Below are 20,548 nucleotides of genomic sequence, written 5' to 3' on the forward strand. Positions count from 1 at the left end.
CTGTCCCAGTGCCAGAGCTGCAGAAAGCAGAAAGGGAGGCGCAGTCTGCCTCACCTCAGCTGCTGTCTTGCTGTGCACTCAAGAAGCCTTTCTGGACCCCAAAGAATGAAGAAACACTGTCCCTTCTTTCACACACAGAGCATCCCGGGAACTTTTCCTATGTAATTTAGTGTGTTCATGTTTTTGTAATATAGCTCTTAGGAGCTGGAGTACAGCTTGGTGGTAGAGCACCTGCCCTGGTTTTATCTCCAGAACCATAAAAACCAAAACACAAAACAAGAATGTCACGCACCAGATGCCTGTGTACACAACGACTCCAGAGACAGTTCCATCCTTGTTTAGGTTCCACCAGGCTTTCAAGGGTAGAAAGTCTTAAGTGGCTTTTTCTGGTTGTTTCCAAAGCACTGGGAAGGAACCACCTGGGGGTGCCTTGGGCCTCTTCTACAAGGTACCCCACACCCCAGTCTAGGTCTATTTCTTACTATCCATGCTGCTTATTTCGCTCCGCAGTGCTTCTCATTTTGCACTTGAAAGAGGTCTTTAAGTATTACATGTTTGAGCCGGGCGTTGGTGGCGCACGCCTTTAATCCCAGCACTTGGGAGGCAGAGGCAGGTGGATCTCTGTGAGTTCGAGGCCAGCCTGGTCTACAGAGCTAGTTCCAGGACAGTCTCCAAAACAATACAGAGAAACCCTGTCTCAGGAAAAAAAAAAAAGTATTACATGTTTGTTTTCCTACCCCCTTTTCTATTACTTTTTTCAAAAAAGAAAGCATGAGTTTTTCACCCATCTTCTTTTCTTTTGCCCAAGTGTCTGCACAACAGCTCGGCGGTTGCTCTAACATATTCAGTGGCCCGAGCAATGGGAGCTCCAGATGAGTCCGCAGTGGTGGGAGGCACCTGTACAGCATCAGTACTTGAGCTGAGGAGCTGGTGTGGTCCATGCACCCACAAAGTCTTCCCTTGGTCACAGTCTTTTCAGCTCTGCTTGTTCCTTTTCAACTTCTTCAGGATCTCTGCAGAGGGAGAGATCAGGCGTAATCTCCCATAGTTGCTCATGGGAGGTAGTTCCACACGTGTACAGAACTTCTGGGGCCATCAACCACATGAGACCCACCGAGTGAGCTCTCTTGTTGCTTGGATTCTCAATGTCCATACAGCAGGAGAATCTGTGTCACACAGAATGACGGGAGGCAGACTGATGGAGGACGCCTCAGTGGGGGACTAGCAGTCAGCCCTGGGATCTGTTGCCACCAGAAGTCGTGGCTTCCTGGAGTTCCTGAAGGCTGCTTGGATCTGGTAAATCAAGGACATGGAGTCAAGTGGCCAGCATTCTTGGAGATGATGCTGACATCAGGGCTTCTTCCAGGTCCTCTTCAGATGCAGATGCAGATGCCATCACCTTTCCTTTTGTAGATATACTGTTCCATCGGGAAGCCAAGGTTGGTACCACCTACTCGGGTTCCTGCTGTAAGGAATTTAAGGAAAGGTTCCTCCACCCTTTGCAGGATATCAAAGAATCTGGTGTAAATTCTTAAAAATTAAGACGGGAATCAAGAACATCACTAAGCCAGGCATGGTGGTGCACACCTTTAACCCCAGCACTCGGGAGGCAGAGAGGCAGGTGGATCTCTGTGAGTTCATTCAAGGCCAGCCTGGCTTACAGAATGAGTTCCAGAACAGCTAGGGCTACACAGAGAAACCCTGCCTTGAAAAACCAAGAACAATAACTGAAGTGATATTTATGATTTATTAGTTTGCCTGAGGATTCAGAAAGCAAAGTCAGCTACAAGCCATAGAAGCCAGGCACACACCTTTAAATCTATGACTCAAGATTAAGAGGTAGACAGATCTCTCTGAGTTCAAGGCCACCCAGAGATACATGAGATTGAGTCAGCCTAAAAAGAGTAACAGATCACACACCTTTAATCCCAGCACTAGAGGGACATAAAAGACAGAAGCGGGGTTTTCAGTATTCAGTGGCAGGCCACACTGAGGAGAGGCAGCAGGATCAGCCCATTCAGCCTGAGGTAAGAGCTAGTGGCCCGCAACTACTATTTCTTTTCTATTCTTAGGCTTGAAGTTTGAACCCCAATGTCAGCCAATGAGTCTTTTCTTTATCGTGTTACAAATAACAATAAACAAACAAAAATTTCTATGTCTGTGTATGGGTTTGTACATGTAAGTGCAGGTGTCTTCAGAGCCCAGAAACATCAGTCCTTTGAAGTTGTTAGCCACATGACGAGTGTGGCTGACAACCAAACTTGCTGTGTCACCACAGGCTTATACACGGTAAGTAAAATCTCTACCAACTGAGCTACACCTCAAGCTTTTTCAAAAAACAATGATGCTGCGGTCCCTAGCAACAACGATGGCTACCTTGATGAAATGGCATCTTATGTAGCCCAGGCTGGCCTTGAGTTTTTTGCCTCCATCTCACTGGGATTTATGGGCACGTGCCATTATACTGGTTTTAGTAATCTCACGATGAACTCGTTTCTCAATGACTTAAAAATGTTCTCAGACAGATTTAACCTTTCTACCCATTTCACATGTTAGGCGACACATCCACAAGTGTACAGATGGGACTGGACATATGTGCCCGCAGATTCCAGCTTTCATGAACTAGTCTGAAAACACTGTCTAAGCTCTCTTCCTCAGCCCCCTTCACATGGTGATATGATGGAGTCCTACGTCCCAGATGGGAAAGGCACTCTCGGCACTGTACAGGTCAGGCATCCCCATCCTCTGCACAACAAACAGCACGTTGGCTACCTGAGAACCAACCAGGCTTTTGGCTGCAGCTCCACTACAGGATCATCACAGGACGGCACATCTGAGAGTAAGAGCTAGCTCCACAACATCAATTAATCATCAGCTCAGCATTTCCTGTAAGCGGCCTGCCTGTTTGTTTTACCAAACCTCATTTTAGAATAGCAATCCTGCTGCTGTTGTACCCAACGCCATGGCATAATTTAGGAAAGGTATCATTAGCCTAGCAAGCACAATTTATTACAACTACCACTTAGAATCAATTAAAAACAAACAGCACCGAAAGCTGACTGTGCCTATCATGACAGCTAAGAGTGACCAGTGGGCTGGCAGGATGCTGCATAGAACAGGGCCACTTGACGAGAGCCTGGAACCACATGGAGGACAGAGGGGACCGAGCAGAGTCACAGGCACTCACACCAGAATCCAGCAGGGCATGCCAGGGTTATCATAAACATGGGCAGAACATTCTAGGTGTCTAGCTAACACCTGCCAGCCAAATACTCACCATTAGTGGCTCTGTGTCAATCTATCAGAGAAATGGAGACTGAGGCACTCTGCCTACCATGAGGAAGTCTCCAAAGAACTCTACTTTAAGGCAATCTCATCCAGCAGTCCTCCATCTTTTAAATACCTCGACAAGTTTCAAGCATTTTCTCTGGGGGCTGGCTGTGCAACCAATCTAGTTAAAATAGCAAGTTCCAGATTCAGTGAGACCTGGTCTCAAAACACGACAGCCAAGTGAGAAAGACATCTGATGTGTTAACCTCGGGCCTCTGCACGAGTAAGATGTGCACTCCCCCTCACCCCATCCCACCCTACACACCGAAAAATAATAGTGGCAATGTTACTATTTTCAAATATCTGAACAACTGCCATGTAGGACAATCTTGTTCCAATGGCTCTAGGGAGCAGAGATATGACTAAGAATGGAAATTACAGGATGGCAAATATTCTCTCAATACATAAAATAACTATTAATAGTCATGGATGCCATTTAAAAGAATGGTCCAGAACTTCTCATTTCCCTCCTTAGTGGATAAATACATATCTGGGATGCTGTTTAAGATTAGAATCTGGCCCAGGGAGGTGGTACCCAACACTAATCACAATAATGAGCCATGTGCTAAGTTCTTACAATAACTCCTTAAGGCAGGTCGCCCCAGTTTCACTGCACGGATGGGAACGCTGAGATTAATTGATGAAGTAACACAGACAAGGTGGAGGGCTTCCGCAGACATGATCTTCATCAGTCTGCTGTATCTCACCGTTTCAACAGGATAGTTTAGCACACTCTGGCTCTCCAGTTTTTGTAGCCAAGCGTCAAGAGCAGGGGGGGGGCTTGTATACAACCGGCTCCAGTGCCCTGGTTTGCTTTGGAGGGGGACAACACATTCCTAATGTGGTTCTAGAAGGCAGCCTACAATTTAGAATTTAAGTCTCTAGAATTTAGGTCTCTCCACTACCTAAATCCCACAAGTATCAATGAAACCAGGGGGCAATACAGGCAAAACAAAAAGATGCTTTAGGAATAAAAGCTGTCCCGGAAATGCTGCGACAGCTTAAAAACAAAACAAAAACCCATTACTTTAAAATTGTGTATGTGAGTGCATACGATGCAGGTGACCCAAGGCTAGGTGCTGGCTCTCCTGGAGCTGGAGTTACCAACAGTTTTGAGCCACCCAATGTGGATGCTAGAAACCAAACCCAGGCCTCTGGAAAAGCAGCCCATGTTCTTGACCACCACTTAAGCAATGCTCCCAGTTACTCACAACCGAGCCCTTAGCCACCACTGCATTTTTAACCATGGTCACGTATGATATTGATTAAAAACAAAACAAACGAAAAAAGCAAGCCAAGTGTGGGAGTGGTGGTATACACCTTTGATATCAGCACCAGAGACAGCCAGATCTCCATGAGTTTGAGGCCAGCCTTGTTTACATAGTGAGACCCTATCTCAACTACGGTCCATACTACAGACAATAGCAAGATCTATTCCTTCTTTCAGTAGATCACTATTGCTTTTTTGTCCTTTTGGCTATGACCAAGTGTGACATCATGAGCTTACTAAGCGTGCAGATGACAGGCAAGTTATTTTACAGAGGGCTTGCTAAAACTAGTTTGACTATGAACGGCCCATTTTCACTCTTCAACCATCCAGTTCCTGAGAGAGGCCAGTGGCATGATGTTTTACAGGAGCCTGAAACTGAGGGGAGAATCAACTCTTGGCCTAACCCCCCCCACCCCAACACAGGGTTTTTCTACGTAGCCTTGGCTAGCATGGAACTCACAGAGATCCAATTGCCTCTGCCTCCAAAGTGTTAGGACTAGAGGAGTCAGTCACACACCACCATGTCCAGCTTTATGGACAAAAAATTAATATCCAAATGAGCTTTTCTCTCCCCACTGGTGGCCCTCTTGGCCAGAAATCCTTCTGTAAGGCCCTTAAGTAAGGCTACACCATTGTTCCTGCATAAGCACCACTCGGTTCTTCTGTTCTTCTGATTTTCTTTTAAGCAGTGAATCAATACTTCTTTTGAGACAAACTTGGAGTTGCTTATGTTTTTACTTTCTATATTTGGATATAAAAAAAATCAGCACTTTAGCCTTTACTTCTTCCTCTGAAGTAACTGATGCTGTTAGCATGTTAAAACACTCTACTTTTTCTTCTTCCTCTGAAGTAAGTGATGCTGTTAGCGTGTTAAAACACTCTACCCAGACAGGAAGCAATACTGAGGACTGGCTCTCTGGGGAGGGAGCAACAGCAGGAGCATTCCTTTGGGACATATGACTCCTACAGAGGGTCTGCTGCCGTCACCTCACCAAACAGGGTTAGGTGATGAGGGCTGGCCCAAAACCAAGAGCAAAAGTGCTGCATCCCCTTCTCTGGGCCCTGAAGGCACAGGCCCTCTCTCAGCAGAGTGGTTTGTGTTTAGTGACATCTTGGTGCTGTGTTTAGAGTGGCTATTATCCTAATGTAGCACTAGCAGGTGTGCAAGACACCGTGTCCCACTGCCTGAGCTCCTCCATGTAGCTGCTTCCGTAGCGTGCATTCTTTTTAGGTTTTGGAGACAGGGTCTCACGTATCCCAGGCTGGCCTGGAACTTGCTATTTAGCTGATGGCTGATCTTGAACTCCTGATCCCCCTACCACTATTTCCCAAGTGCTGGGATTACAGACTGTGACATCACACCTGACTCTGTAGTCCATACTTTTTTTTTCTGAATTTATTAAAAAAATATTTATGTGTACAAGTGTTTTGCCTGCACATGTCTGTGTACCATGTATGTACAGCACCTTTGGTCCAGAAGATGGTGCCAGATCCCTGGAACTGAAATTACAGATGGTTGTGAGAGACATTGTATGAGTGCTGGGAACTGGAATCAGGTTTCCTGCCAAAGCAGCGAATGCTCTAAATCACTGAGCTATCTCTCTAGCCCTGTAGCCGGGACTCTGAATAAGCCTCAGGAATTTGCCTGTAGACATGGCCTGCATTTATAAACAGCAGAAAGCACTCAGAAATACTTGGTACCTAGGTGGGTGGCGGCGGCCCATGCCTTCAGTCCCAGCAACTCGGGAGGCAGAGGCAGGTGGACCTCTCGGAGTTCAAGGTCTACATAGGGAGTTCTAGGACAGCCAAGTCTTCATAATGAGATTTTGTCTCAAAAAACCAAACAAGCATCTAATCAAAAAACCAAGCCTACACAAAGTGTTCTCACTTCAGTAGCATATATATCAAAATGGAACAATACAAAGAAGACAGCATGGCCTCTGTACAAGTATGACACACAAATTCATGACATGCTCCAATATTAACTAACTCTCCCCACCCGGCTCTGCCTTATAGCTGAGCTGGGTGACTAAGAACAAACTGTATGTCCTGATGCTAGAAATCTTCACCAAAAATCAAGATAATTGTATAATTGGTTTGTCTGTTAAGAAGGTGTGCAGGCAGGAGGTGGTGGTGCCTGCCTTTAATCCCAGCACTTGGGAGGAAGAGGCAGGCGGATCTCTGTGAGTTCGAGGCCAGCCTGGTCTACAGAGTGAGATTTAAGACAGCCAGGGTTACAGAGTAAAATCCTATCTTGTGTGTGTGTGAATATTGATTATATAAATCAAAGGCATATTGAAATGGTGCCAAAATGTCAGTAACAATCACAGTGAAGACCTACCATGGGCCAGATACTGCACTGAGCTCTTAGCCAGAAGCAGAATGGCAAACCCTCCCATTAACTCTGACATAGATTTCTGCTGTTGCCATTGGTTTGTAAGGCAGGAAGGTTCTCCTTTAGCTCAGTTTTGTGGTGGGATCAGTCTGTGGTCTCATGAACGTGCAGGAGCTTGAGTTACATCTCGGAGGATCAGGAAGCACAACGTGGTAGCAGATTTGTTTTATTTATTTATTTTTTTAAAGGAAGGGTCTCATGTAGCCCAACCTAGTGTTAAACTTTTTACATAACAGAAGTTGACCTTAAAATTCTGATCCTCCTGCCTCTACCTTCCTAATGCTGGATTCACAATAAGCGCTACCACACACACATAACTTAGACACTATTCTTATTTTCATTTTACAGAGCAACAGAATGTTCAGAGGCCAGACTGTTTGCCCAGGGCCACAGAGCTGGCTAGGAGATAGAGCTGGGATGGGACCCTGCTTATCTGTATTTCCCCTGATGGAGCACAGAGGTGTCATGCTATACCCAAAGAGGGCCAGAATCCCCGTCCCCACTTCTACCTCAGGGATTCATCTGTACCTAAGGGGAACAGGTGTTCCCGACACCCCTTGTCCCCAGCCAGTCCTGCTACAGCACTCCTCCAAAGGTCAGCAGGAATCCCAGCTGGCATGTTCCACTAGGTTCTCCACTGCCTTTCTGCCTGCTGTGCAACCTGAGCTGCTTGGCTCCTCCAGAGACCCTGTCATTTGTTCCCTGACAGAGTGCTACACACACTGTATATGACAAGCCTTGTATTAGCTGGACCGCAGGCAGTGGGACTATGCATTTCCAGTGACACAGTACATCTGCACAGCACACCGTCAATCCCAGGGCTGCCTGGGGAGGAAGGGCAGGGTAATATGGAGGAGAAGACACGGAGTCCTTACCCAGTTTGGCTGGGTAAGGACTTACACATCAGATGGCTCAGGCATCTGACTGGGCTTGCTATAAACTATCCAAAAGCAGGGCTTCTGGAGTGGCTCTGAGCAAAACACAAGTTCTGTGCTCTCCTGATGTCCAAGGGAACACACCCCAGGTCCCAGGCCAGCAGTGTGAAAGGGGTATAACCCACAGCGGAGGCAAGCACACTTCTCTCCGAGGAGCAGGAAACAAAGTTCCTAGCCAGACAGTTCAGAGAGCCCCCTTGTCAAGAACACGAGCTGTGCTCCCGCTCTAAGTGACTCCTACAGCATACCTCTATGAGCCTAGAGGCACAGGGGTGGTGCCAGAGTGATCACGAGTGGAGCTGGTGTGCCATTCCACGGGAACTAACTCATGGCTGAACAAAGCTGTCAGAGCCACAGTCTCCTAGTGTCTGGCTGCACTGAGTCACCACACCACTGTCATCGCCTCTACACAGGATGCCAAAACTCCCCAGAGCAGCCAGGTGGAAAAGTACCTCGAGGTCAGAGGCACACCTCTCCAATGCTGCAAGGAGGGTAGAGGTTCCCGATGTACAGTTGCCCATGAAAGGAATCAAGTCACCAATATAGCCCTGGTCTCTAAGGAGTGCTTTTTATAGTCAGAAGTCTCTGGGACAAAAGCAGATCCCAGACCCTGAAATCCAAACAAAACAAACAACAAAGAACCCAACTTTGTCTGTATGTGGCCAGGGAGGGTTACTGTCACCTCACTTTACTCCGATGCTCACAGCCTTTCTATGAACATTCCTTGTTCCCTTTGACACTTCAGTCAATTCTTTGTGGCTAGACTTAAGAAAAAAGTCCCCTGCTATGATAACCTCCAAGGTGTGGCACTTAACCCTGGGGCCAAACCACACCCAACACTCCCTATATTCTCTCTATAGACTTTTACAATTGTCCAGAGTCCCAGGACAAGAAAAAAAGCAGAGCACGCACCAACAAGGCGGAGCTGGAGAGAAGCGGGCAGTTCAGACCACTCTTCCTGCAGAGTACCAAGCACTATCTACAAGCTGCTGTATACTGGTTATCTGTTAAGTGCTGGGGCCCAGGGTCCCCACAGACCATGAGAACCACCATATTTCCCGATGGCGGTGTTCAGCATGCTCCAGTACCTGGAAGAGCTTCAGTGGCTGTGAGAGAGAGGCTGCAGCAGGGAAGGGGGCAGCAGCAGGCCATTCCGTCAGCCACCATCTCTCCATGTGCAGCCTCACCTTCTGCAGGTCTTCCTGCTCCCGGAATTTAATGTCTCCATTACTTCACCATGGCTGCCATTTGTTTTTGTTCTCTGCTTACTCAGCACAGGCTCATGGCTTACTTGTGTCTGGGACGGCCCAGAACAGGTGGCACTGCTCTGAGAACTTACCTACGTTCTTGTCCTCTTGGCCCCTTTGATACACTCAGTCCTCCCAGTCAACCTATGTGGGTCTTCAACATTTTTACAACTGGCCTGAAAGGGAGGAACAGGGCCTGCTGCAGAGGAGATTTTTTGGCTTAGGCAGTGATGCCGAGTGACCTGCCCTCCCAAATGCCCACAGTCTCTCATCTCAGATCTGTATCTGAAAAGCAGGAAACAAAAAGATCTGCATGCTAGGGCTATTGTGGCCATGTTGCCTAGAGAGCATGCGCACTGGGCCCTGCTTGCACCAGTGGTGCACTCAGGACCCGGGAATGACATACTGCAGGGTGGCAGCACCTGCAAGCACCCTCCCACTGTCACCACCAGGACTGGCAGGACACTGAACCTTTAGTTCCTGGAAACTTCAAGTGGGAGGTTGGGAGTGTGACACTCTACCAAAATAAGATGGAGGGGTGAAAGGGAGGAAAAAACAGACACAGGGTCAGGAGCCAGGGCCACAGGAAGTCCCAGGTCCCAGCTCCATGGGACGGCAGGTCAGTTCTATGAAGGGACACTCACACAGGATAGTCTGCTGTCCCCATGACCCTGCTCGTCTTATATGGCACAAGATACCTGCTCTGTTCACAAAGGGCAGAGCAGCCTGTCTTTCGGATCTTCCCCAACACACAAAGGACCAGGACAGTTGAGACAGCCAGGCAGAGTGAGCCTGTTGGAACTATGCTGGGGACTTGGGCTGACACCCAGACTATTTCTGTCTTGGATGGAAAGCAGGGTTACTTGGTGCGACACTCTCGACTTCTCTGGCTGCTGGTCTCTCTGGGCATTATGCCAGGGCACGCTGTTCTGATCATGAAGGGCACCGGGTCCTGAGGAAATCCTCTAGCAAGGCAGAGTCACAACCTAAGTGAACTGCACTTATCTGGATCACGCAAGAGCTGGCGAGCTGACCGCCTGGATATGTGGCAGTGAAGAATTTTTGGAATGCAAATGACTTGTGCTTGCTTCACTTACAAGGAAGCAGAGAAACAGGAAGGTGATGAGGGACAGGTATGCAAAGGTAGAAAAAAAAGGCAACCTAGAGCAAGAGGTGATACTAACTCACAGAGACCCCCCAACCACAGTGTATGAAACTATACACCTTACATTCTAGCATCTCAGGAGCACTGAAAAGGGCACAATGAAGGCGATCACCTGCAGTAGGCCTGGTGGTGTGTCCAGCCTTGTTCTCACCGTGCATTTGGAGGCGTGTCTAAGGCAGGGAGCCCCACAAGAAGCCGTTCCAGAGCATGGCCTGACAGCCTCAGGCAGCTCATCTAGAGGCTCCCCCAAACAGCTCTGCTGCACCAGTGAGGTGTGGAGCCTCCTGGTTAGAAAGAGCTCTGCTAATCCAAGACTGCAAATCACACTCCCGTTAGCTCAAAGCACACGAGGTCTGCCATGACGCTGGGAGCAGCCAGTGCCCAAATGACTCTGCAATTGTTGTTTCCTATTGTAAAAAGGGATGAGTGCAGCTTGGAGATTGACACTGTCCAGCTCATGGGAGATCAGCTAAGGTATGGTGACCCTGGTCTGATGCGGACTGGGCTCCTCCCAGTGCACTGTTCAGCTTCAGGTCGTGCCTCTGGTCTCCTCATGGGTCCCCTCAGGGGCTGGAAGAAGCCTACCTCCAAGGTATCGACTGAAGGAATACTGAGGAGGGGCTGGGTAAGCAAGGTGGTGACAGGTGCCGGGCACAGAGCTGCTATAAATGCTAACCCTAGGAGGCAGGCCCTCAAGCGCAGAGGAAGAGTGCTGGGAACAGAGTCCAGCGCTATCAGGCCGAGTCCACTTCCTGTAAGGCTCCAGGGCTCTATCCAGCATGCCTTCTCTGGCCTCGGGTAATTTCAACCATGGGAGGTTAGGAGGACAATGCCTCTGGGTTGGAGTCCCAAGTCTGGTCTTCTTCTTTCTGGATCTGGTTTTCCCACCAGGTCAGTGGAAGTGACAGCTTTCAGGGATGTGAGGATAGAACGAGAATCAGGAAACCCAGAGACTGGCAGGTGAGCACGTGGCTTATGCTGCTCCTTAAATGTCCACAGGTGCTATTTTTGTCTCATGCAAGAGTGAAGGAAATGGGAGATGGAGGAACTTGCTCCGAGCCATGCAGGTCACGATGCCCGCAGACACTGTGCTGGCACCTTGTTTGCCAGAGGCGCTGTGCTGTGTGCTAGGTCCAAATAGAGTGCATTTCCTAACTGGACTGGGCAATCCGGGAGCTTACCCTGGGAGGAGTCAGTTCAGGCGAGAGTTGGCCTTTTGTCCCACTGTCCCCCATCAGGATGACACTGTCGTTTGCTCTGTTAGAGCTGAAAATATTTGCATGACTAAATTCTTAGCAGCTATTTTCCATTTCATAGTTTGGTGGAATTTTTTGGACACTAGTTCCAGGAAAAACTGTGTTGGCCTTTTCTGAACCGTGCATCACACTCTCAAGTGCTCCGTATTGCTGGACATCGACTTCCCAAGATCACGTGAAACCTAGTGAGGAGTGTGCTACCGAGGGGAGATAAACTGAAGCGGCCTTTAGATTCCAACACCACCAGATGAAAGTCTGTATAAGACATTCATTTTCATTCTGTCTCATGGAGGTGAGATGTGGGAGGTGGAGCCAAGAGTAAACTTGGCATTCTGTTCAAATAGCTACTGGTCACCACCAACCATGTCTGTTGTCAGTATACTTGGTCACTGACTATACTTTAGAAAGGATACAGCAGCAGCAGCAGCAGCAGCAGAGGTTGGCTTTAGTAACATGGGGCCTACATCAGGTGACTGGGACTCAGTTAGGCCTCCCTCCTTGGACAGCTGTGAAGACCAGGCTATGATTCAGAGGTTCAGTCACTCTGACCCCTCCCTCTGACCCAAATGGCGGGTATTCCACAAACACTTTGGCCAGTAGTGTGATGGCTCACCTTCAGTGCCAGCTTGACTGGGTTTACTATCACCTAGGAGACAGGCCTCTGGGCACATTTGTGAAGATGTTTCCAGACAGGCTTAATGGAGGCTGAGAAGATCCACTGTGAATGTGGATGGCACCCTTCCAGGGAAAAAGGAAATGGCAAGCTGAGCTCAAACAGTGAGCCCAAATAATCCTTTCCCTCCTAAAACTGCTTTTGTGGCAGCAATGGGAAAAGTAACCAATTCAGACAGTGCCCCTGGCAGGTGGAGACATTCCTTATTCTTATTACCAGAAGAAGCATATAAACATTTTGTAAGTGTGATGGGTATGACATCTCCATGGTGACTTGCAGGTTCAGATCTCCAGACACTCAACCGAAACACCTAACCCAAACCACCAAGGTAAATACATGTGATTTGTCTTCCAAATGAAAGGTGGCAGGGGTCTGAGAATCTGCTGTCCTCTTGCTCTGCATTACCTGGGACTCCACATAGCAAATGCTTAAGCAAACTCCAAAGGCAGTCCTACAGCAGCAATACCTTGTAGCAGTCAAAGACGTAATAAAACTTGTATGGGACAAAAAACAGAAATATTGAGGCTAAAGGACGGTGAAAGTGTTGACTAACCCCAGGCAATCAGAGGCCCCCAAGGGGTCAGTACGCGAACTCATCCTTATTTGCCTTACTCTTTCTCTTGAAAGTGTCTGGTCACAGCAATGAAAAAGATAACAGACCAACACCATCTCCCTCCTCAGTCTCCAGTGTTATGAGAAGTGAACAACTCTGTGAACAGGCCTCTTTAAGGGTCCACCTCAAATGCAAACAACCAGCTGTAGACTCAGTGAAAAATGACCAATCCTGGAGGAAAATATCTATTTGATCCTCCACTTACTGTTGCTATCAACCAACAATTCACATTTATTCAATTCATTCAAAACATGACACAATAGCTTCCCCCTGCCCCAGCATATTGGGAAAAGTCAACCATTAATTTTACAACCCTTGTATCAGCCCATAAAGAAATTGTCCCCATGAGCAGACACCCCAAATTCCTGTCTCCTTGAAGCTGCTACCCTACTTTGTGAATGGGCAGGTTTGCCTATTTTGGACATTTTGTGTAAATGGGAGCATAAATCCTGGTTTTTGTAACTGGTCTATTTCATTGACTGCACCGTTCAACAATTTTAGGTACTCCCTCTATGGCCAAGTGACAGGCTAGTGTATGATTGGATGTTATTGTATCTCATTATTCAGGCATTTACCACTCTGGCTACTATGAATAACGATCTCTCACAATCTTTTTCCAGCCTGGGGCAGATGTCTTGGAATCTCTGTTGTTAGCTCCCACCTAGAGGACACCATGTTTCCCATCAGACTTTCCAGGCTGACTCTTGCCTCTCATTCTGCAGACCGGCAGCTACAAGTTTCACACATTGCTCCCTGTTTGCAATCTTCCCTAACCCCCACACCCAAGACATAGGGCATTTGTTCCCACCAAGATACTGAAACCTTGACGAGGACCTTAGTATTATATGCATCTCTCCCCTTCTCCTTTTATATGTACACATTCCACATTTCCATAGCTAAATGGAGCTTTTGAGGGATGAGGTCTTTTGAATGTTCTACACTATTCAGGCATTCATAATCTAGAGTCTTGTGCATTTGGCTTGAAGGAAACAATGAAAACCCAGACTCTTCTCTTAAGGAACTTAGGGTCTACTGAGGGTCTCCCACAGAAAGTACTTCTAGAGAAAGGTGCAGGGCACACGGATGGTTCAGTAGGGGCTGTGACTTAGAGGGCAGGCCAGATGGATTCCAAGTAGGACTTTTGAGGAATGGCAGCAGTTCTGATTGTGACCTGAAGTTTGGGGTGAATGAAGAAAATATCAAGGGGCAAGGCTAGACCCAGTTTCTTCCAGGATGATGGAGAACACTGACAGGGAGAAGTTATTATAAACTCCACTGCAGCAATTGGGAACTGGAGAGATGAGACCAGAAGCAGAGAGACCACTCCGTAAGAAGTTACGCTAGTAAGTCAAGGACAGAGTGAGAACTAAAGCTGGAGGCAGGGACCAGATTCAGAATACCTGGAGCAGAAGACACAGCAAGACTGACTGACAGAGGTTGACAGTTGGTGGAGTCATTCCCTAGGTCAACTGAGGCAGGCTACCAACTTCTCCCACATAACCCCATCCCAAACCCAATTTTTCAAAACCTGTCTTCTCACTGGAGATAATGATGGGAGAAGTGAGAGAGAAAAATTACTTTCCCCAAGAAAATCTTTAACAGATCTTTAAGAGTGTAAGTGCATCAGCATCCTGGTGGTATAGCCTTCCTTTGGCTCCAAGGAAGAGTCTGCAACACCCTGAGGTGCTGCAGGCTGACTTTCAAAGGGTAAGAGCGCTACATCACCTCTGTCTGCCACCCCTGGCTTGCACCAGCCCACCTTTCCCTCCTAGAAGATTCTTTCACCCTCCGTCAGAGGCAAGCCTCCACCCAGACACCCCTGCTTCCTTACTGAAGTTTCCAGCACCGAAGGCCTGCTGGTGCACAGACAATGGGTAAAGATGCCACAGGAGCTCCTAAATATGCTCTCAGCAGTCACCTCTCCACTGAGGCCTGGAAGCGTTTTCAAATGGACTCAATTGCTGCTAAACTCATTCTGTCCCGTCACCCTTAGAAAGATAAGATACCAACTAAAGGTTCCATTACTCTTCTAGGGATAAAAATGTGACAGAATCTGTCACATGGTCATAGCCTCCTCTGTCCCAATATTACCACAAGGCCCATCTTGGCAAGACAGGTTCTTAGCTGCTGAAACCCTACAATTCCCAGGTCATAGCTATATATAAAGAATTGGGTTAGATGCTTAACCAAGACTTTTATGTAAGGTTAACACACGAAGTCTCAAGCTGACCACACTCACGGGTCAACAGAGATGGGCACATATGGGACTTAACCACAAGAGCCTGCGTAGCCTTAGCTATATACAGCTGCTGTGGTGTGACATGTAATAACACCAGACAAATATACACCTTTCAGCTGCCAGCTGATTAAACAACCTGATACATCCAAAGAAAGAATATGCAGAGGAAGGGAAGGTGGCGGGGTTACATATATAAGATAGGTTTAGAGGAAGAGGTCTGCAATCCTAACACTCAGAAGATTGATAGCTGGAGATATCAGCAAACACTTTGTCTCTAAAAAGCAAACCAACTAAAACCCATCATACAACTGCATTATGTCATCTCAATTTTCTTTCCTTCTTTTTTCAAGACAGGGTTTTCCAGTGTAGCTTTGGAGTCAAATATGTACACTCACACACACACACACACACACACACACACACACACACACACACACACACACACACACACACACGGGTGGGTGTGTGGGACAGGCATGGTGGTATGGGCTTTTAACTTTAACACTCAGGAGGCAGAGGCAGGCAGATCACTGTGAGCTCAAGGCCAAAATGGCTATATAATGAGTTCTAGGTCAGTCAGGGCTACATAGTGAGATCTTGTCTTTTAAAAACAAAACAAAAACCTGTCTACTGCTCTCCTTACAATGTTAAGGCTACGAAGGGTGGGAAGATGGCTCACTTGCTGTATTACCTGACTCACAGAACCATGAGAACCTGAGTTCAAAACCTCATTACCCACAAGTTGGAGGTGGCAGTGTACCTAGACCCTGGCACTGGGGGTAAGGGTAGAGACAGGTGGGTTCCTGGAGCTTCCTGGGTAGGCAGTCTAGCTAATTAGTGAGCTTTGGGTTCAAAAAACAGTGGAGGGGCTGGAGAGGTGGCTAAGCAGTAAAGAACACTGACTGTTCTTCCAGAAGCCATGGGTTCAATTCCCAGCACCCACATGGCAGCTTACAACTGTCTGTAACTCCAGTTCTAGGGGATCTGGCATGCTCACACAGACATAGATATGGGCAAAACACCAATGTACATAAAATAAAAATTAAAAAGAAAAACAAAGTGGAGCATTATGAGGAAGCCACTTGACACCCAGCTCTGGCCTCCACATGTATGTTTCATGCTCAACCACACGCCCACCCACAGGATGTAACATAGGTCACCCTCACTCTGGATTTTCAATGGCCTCTACTCTTTCTTGTCTTTATGTCCTCTTCAGGAGTTAGCCCCCCAGGGCTGTTGCAAAGACCAGAAGAGATAGACCCAGTAAGGTCCTAGTCAAGTCATGGAAGTCCTGCTTTAAGTTTTCAAATTATGAGACCTTTTTTGTTTGTTTGTTTGTTTGTTTTCTTTGAGACAGGATTTCCCTGTATAGCTTTGGAGCCTGTCCTAGAACTAACTCTTGTAGACCAGGCTGGTCTTGAACTCACAGAGATCCACCTGTCTCTGCCTCCCAAGCGCTGGGACTAAGGCGTGCGCTACCACCACCAGGCAAATTATGAAGTTTTATAACTTAGAAAGTATCTACATGCATACATTTCTGTATGCATTTGAGATCACCTTTCTTCCTAGGCAGGGAAGATAGGACCTCGCCAGGTGGTGCTATTTTATACAGAATGTATTCATTATAAAATACATCTATTTTATACAGAATCTTTAATAACTCAAATCACACCCCTCCCCAAAGATAAAGACATAACCATTTGAAATAACTTTTTTCTTTTCTAAAAAGATTTATTATATATACAGTGTTCTGTTTGCATGTATCCCTTCACACCAGAAGAGGGCACCAGATCTCATCATAGATGGTTGTGAGCCACCATGTGGTTGCTGGGAATTGAACTCAGGACCCCTGGAAGACCAACTAGTGTTCCTAACCACTGAGCCATCTCTCCAGCCCCAAGATTTTTATTTTTCAACAATGTCCAGGCAATCATTCTATAACTAAGCTACACTCTGAGCCTCTCAGTGGTAGATTATTGGCAGGAGGCTCTACGACCAAGCCACACCTCTAATGTGTTATTATCAGGGTCTAGGCAAGCAGTCTGTCACTGAACCATGCCTACAGTCCTACTTCCTAATTCAGTCTAACTTTAAACTCCTGATTCTCCTGTGTCCACCTTCCAGATGCTGGGATTACAGATATGTGTTATCATGCTTGGCTTGATAAATAATTTTAAATGCAGAAAGCTAAGATCTATAAACAAGCCTTTCCCAAACACTTAGAAACAGTTAAACATAGGACAAGCAGATGCCATGGCATGTGCCTGTAGTTCTAATTGCTTAGGAAAGTGAAGTAGAAGGCTCCTTAAGTTCACAAGTTTGAGCCTAGCTTGGGCACCCAATTAGCTCTTGCCTGCAAAACTAAAACTCCAAGACAACACAATATGAGATGGTTGGCAGATAAAGCCTGATGACCTGGATTCTATCCCTGGGCTCCACATGAGTGAAAAAGAGAACCGACTCCCTCAAGTTATCCTCTGACCTCTACATGTACGTTGTGAAACTGGTGTAGTCAAGCCCAGACATGGAATGGATGCCTCCAGCTGGCTGCTCCACATTTCCAGTGACATGATGTTTAGATCTGTGCAAGGTTTGCGTTTTCTTTTTCTTTATGTATTACAGAAGGAAAAAGACGGACTTGGGGTGTGGATTTGTGGCCCTGGAGTTTACCTAGCAAGGCTTTGTGCTTCGTGTCTGTACCCACAAAGGAGGGTGGGTAGGTGGGGAGAGACTGCACATCAACAATACAGCAATTGCTATTTTCTGAAAAAAGAAAGAAGAATAAGAAAACTTATAGTCCTTTCTTTCAAAGATCACTCTAAAGATACAGCCAGCCTCCCTGCACCAAACACAGGAAGTATGAACCAGTGATTAGGAGATTTGTGCCTACTGTCAAGAGGTCTGCTGAAAGGTAGTCAAGGGATGAAAAGGAGCATATGCCTCTACAACAGTAAATATCCCAATCATTATTATTATTAAAAGAGCTATTACCACATTCTTCTCATCTAGCCTACACCCATTTTAATGTTTTCCAAACTGGGCAAACTTAGTGTTAATGCCTAAGCCGCCCAATACCACCCATCTCTGACAATTGTAAGAGTAACTACGGAGGGGCAGCATGGGATCAGATGAGAACTGTGCTCAGGGGTGGAGGAAATGGCTTAGCAGATAAAAGTCGGTGCCCTAGAACTCACAGAAAACAGCCAGATGCAGCAACATGCAACTCCAAGGCCACCACTACTTTTGAGATGGGATGTGGAGAATGCCTTGGTACCTTCCAGGCCACCCAGCTTGGAGTGCATAGTGCATCAGCAGAATCAGAGTCTATGCCTCAATAAGGCGGGTGAGAGCAGATTCCTGACATTTGTTTTCTGACTTTCATGTTGGTTAACAGTGCACATGCGCGTGCATACAGCAACATAGAGAAACTATGGTGAGGCTGAACAGACAGGAGAATTGAAAAGTTCATGTCTGCAGAAGCAATAAATGAATTCCTATTTAGTCCATTCCAGGGTGGGCATTTCTATTTTGTTTTCCCGAGTCTATCACCACACACTTTGTTGTTCTAAGATGATAGGCTAGGGCCATGCTGAAAATCTCCTCAGAAGACTTGTGAACTAGGGTCCTGTAGCACCTTCTAGTTAGAAGAAAACAGGCTTCTCCCTTCTCAGAGCAGCCAGCCAGAAGTGAACATCTCTCACAGACCAAGCTGTTCCACAAACACCGTCTTGCTGTTATAGCCCAAATGCTGGCCCCTGACAACCACAACAGAAGAAAAGAGCTCTCTGTTGTGGCTTTTGAAACCCACAAAATAGATCACCAAGCACAAACACCAATTGTAGTTTCACTTATCAGGAGCTCTGGACCACGTACTAGAAAGGTTTCATTTCAACAAAACTGCTGCTGACGTGAAAAGATAAACTGTGTTTTGTTGTATTTTAAGCTGTCAGGAGGTCGCTGAATTTAAACAGCTGAAGGATTCCAGCCAAGAGCGAAAGAACCCAAACCAGGGTGAAATCACAAGGTCTTGTGCCATCTCTGCTTGCAAAAGTGGTGTTCCATTATCCGATTCCCAAGTCATCTTCCATTTCAAACCAGCTCAGCAGCTGAGAGCCAGGAATTATACAAAAGAGTACCTTTATCTTTTCTGCCTAGGGCTCAAGTGTACACCTCACATCTCCATCCCCGTCTTGTCCTTCTGACTGTTGCCTCAATTCCCATTCCTGCTGACCTAGTTCTCTGCTGTGGTCATATGGGCACAACACCTCGTATTGAGGCTCTTGGGAACTAGGGAGTGGGACTGAAGAAGACTTCAAGTGTTCTGACGCCTGTAGCAGTCCTTTTGCTTCTGACCCCAAAACAACACTCCAGGCACTGGAAAACAACACTATAGCACAAATTCTAGTCGTTATTAATAATAAAAGCCCAGAGACAGATACTGTGTTTAAAGCTGAAGATCAGAGAAGCAAGAAGCAAATCGGCCATCCTCTAGAATTCTCATCTCTACCAATGTTCAGACCCAAAGGGCAAGCCTGTCCTCAGACTGCACTGCTCTCCATCAAACCTCAGACTCACTCAGCTCCTGTCTCCTCCAGCCTTCTATTCCTCTCTAGTGCTGGGATTAAAGGCTTGTCATCCCAAGTGCTGGGATCAAAGGTGTGAGCTCTATTTCTCTTTTACACCGATGCACTCTCATGTAGCCCAGGGTAAAACTCACAGAGATCCATCTGCCTTTGTCTCCCAAGTGCTGAAATTAAAGGTGTGTACCACTACTGCCTGTCCACTATGGCTAACTAGTGGTTTCTTAGTGTATGTGTGGCTAACTAGTAGCTTAGCTCTGCATTCTGATCTTCAGGCAAACTATTTGTTAGATTACAAACAAAATATCACTACACAACATTTATGTTCTGACACTTGTGGAGCTGGAAAGTTCTAGATCAAACTGACAACTCAGTTTGTGGTGATGCCCCCCTTCTGACCTGCGGAAGGCCTCCTTCTTGCTGTACCTGCCCATGGTCATAAGAGAGCAAGAACAGGGACATTCTTTCATGTCTCTTCCTACGAGTGGCAACAGACAGACACATAAATAACCCACCTACAAAGAGAGGTGTGCTATACTAGTAGCCCGCTAGAGTGGGGAGCAGGGACACGGCCATCAGACGGGAGGGAGTGATGAACACTGAAGAGTGACTGTGTAAAGACATCCAGCTTGGGCAGACAAGCTCCACTCCCAGGTTAAGTGCATCATTCCAGCTGGGACTACACATCTGGGGGATGTAGGCTAGCAATGAGGGGGACCAGGAGCTCTGTGCCTTCTCTCCTTCCAGAGAAGGAGCAGAGTGAGACTTGTAGAAAGGCAGCTACAGCAAGCGCCCTTGAGCCCTCTGGGGTCAGGTCCTCCACACAAAGCTCTCAACCAACAGTG

At 47.0% G+C, this 20,548-nt stretch overlaps 1 protein-coding gene and 1 non-coding gene across 2 annotated transcripts in view; one reads left to right on the forward strand and one right to left on the reverse strand.

Moving 5' to 3' along the window:
* The window catches only part of Arhgap35 (Rho GTPase activating protein 35), a 104,969-nt gene that overhangs the window by 14,578 nt on the left and 69,843 nt on the right, over nucleotides 1–20,548 (reverse strand). The window lies entirely within an intron of this gene.
* Nucleotides 6,479–6,585, forward strand: LOC121135609. The gene has a single exon (XR_005872712.1). It is a non-coding gene; the product is annotated as a U6 spliceosomal RNA (small nuclear RNA).

This window comes from Mesocricetus auratus, unplaced genomic scaffold, assembly GCF_017639785.1.
Source record: "Mesocricetus auratus isolate SY011 unplaced genomic scaffold, BCM_Maur_2.0 Super-Scaffold_100038, whole genome shotgun sequence".
In the NCBI taxonomy this organism is placed as follows: Eukaryota; Metazoa; Chordata; class Mammalia; order Rodentia; family Cricetidae; genus Mesocricetus; species Mesocricetus auratus.